Source organism: Helobdella robusta (assembly GCF_000326865.2).
Source record: "Helobdella robusta unplaced genomic scaffold HELROscaffold_31, whole genome shotgun sequence".
Taxonomy (NCBI): Eukaryota; Metazoa; Annelida; class Clitellata; order Rhynchobdellida; family Glossiphoniidae; genus Helobdella; species Helobdella robusta.
This window is the reverse complement of record NW_008704544.1, coordinates 262,757-264,595: the sequence shown is the minus strand read 5'-3', so window position 1 is coordinate 264,595 and position 1,839 is coordinate 262,757. Positions and strand designations below refer to the sequence as shown.

The window sequence follows — 1,839 nt, the reverse complement described above, 5'->3', positions numbered from 1 at the left end:
GTGATACACACAATAAAACTCAAGTCCATTCTTCTTAGCATAGAACAAATTATTAACAGATATATAGACACGCATATGAACAATCGCATACAAACACAAACCCTCTCTCTCATTCTCTCTTTCTCTCTCTCTCTCTCTTTCTCTTAGTCTTTTTTCTCTCCTACTGTTTCATTTTTTTCTCTTTCTCATTTCTTCTTTTTCATTTTCTTTCTTTCGTTTCTTTTTTTCACTTTGTCTTGCTGTCGTACGCTGATTTTTTCACTCAATCTTTTTCTTTCTCTTCCTTTTTTACTCTTTTTCTTACTTTCCCCCTCCTCTCTCTCTCTCTCTCTCTCTCTCTTTCTCTCCATCCTTATTCATCAATTTTCATTTGCTGCAAATGTGACATTAGGTAAAAAATCATCAAAAAAAAACAAAATAATATTAACAACAACTACGACGATGACGATGATAATAATAATAACAACAATAACAATAATAATAATAACATTAACATAAACAACAATGTAAGCCCTAACGAGAAGAATCTGTCAGCATAAACATCTACATTTGCACTTCATCGACAACAACAACAACAACAACCGAAACAACAACCGAAACAACAACAACAACAATACAGACCAAATAATATCGTAGGTGCACAAAATATAACAATTTTTGTAATTGTAGATGCTGTTCTAGATAGCTATAGCAACTACTTCAACAGCGAAAATAAAAATAAAACAATAATAATAAGGTAATAATAATAAGGAGAAGAAGAAGAAGAGGAGGAAGAAAAAGAAAAATTAGAAAAAGAAGAAGAAGAAGACGAAGAAGAAGAGAATGAAGAAGAAGAAGAAAAAGAAGAAAAGGAAGAAGAAGAAGAGGAAGAAAAATTGTAATAAGAATAATAACAATAACAAAAACGTAACAACAAAAAATGGCCAAGAAGCATAAATTAATTTAGAACAATTTAACGAATTTGCTGAACATTTTGTAAGGCATCAACAACAACAACAACAAAATCAAAATAATATTAATAATATTATTACTATCAGTAATAGTAGTAGTAGAAGTAGCGATAGAGATAGTAGTAGTAGTCGTAGTAGTAGTATAAGTAGTAGTAGTAGTAGTAGTAGTAAAGAAAACTTCAGCATCAACCACAACGTCAAAATCAGTAATGTAGACAAAGAGCATTAAGTATAATAAATCATCCTCACAATCAACAACCTCATCAACAACAAAAATATTATTATTTTTATTATTTTTTTTGTCAACAAAAACAAATGGCCAACATGTGACCAGAAAATTTATTTCAAAATTTGCATGGGATAAATTAAAAACAATGGTTTGTTTACACGTATACATACATACATACATACATACATACATACATACATACATACATACATACATACATACATACATACATACATACATACATACATACATACATACATACACACACACACACACACACATACATACATACATACATACATACATCATGTTTTGGTTTTAACATACATACATACATACATACACACACACATACACACACACACACACACACACACACACACATACATACATACATACATACATATATATATACATACATACATATATATACATACATTCATTCATACATACATATATTCACCGAAACACACACACACACGGTTAAATTTGATCCGAGCAAAATTTAATAATGACTTTCACTGTTATTAAAGTTTGAAATATTTCAAATAAATTTGGCCTTTGTTGCTAGTATTATTGTTATTGTTGTTGTTGTTATTGATGTTGATGTTTTCGGTGTTACTGACGCCATCAATGACGTCATCTTTGTTGTTGTTGTTG

The 1,839-nt window shown here is 29.7% G+C and overlaps 1 protein-coding gene across 1 annotated transcript in view; it reads right to left on the bottom strand.

The window, feature by feature from the left end:
• The window catches only part of HELRODRAFT_174795 (hypothetical protein), a gene marked incomplete at both ends in the record, with an annotated part of 19,321 nt that overhangs the window by 14,912 nt on the left and 2,570 nt on the right, over window positions 1-1,839 (bottom strand). The window lies entirely within an intron of this gene.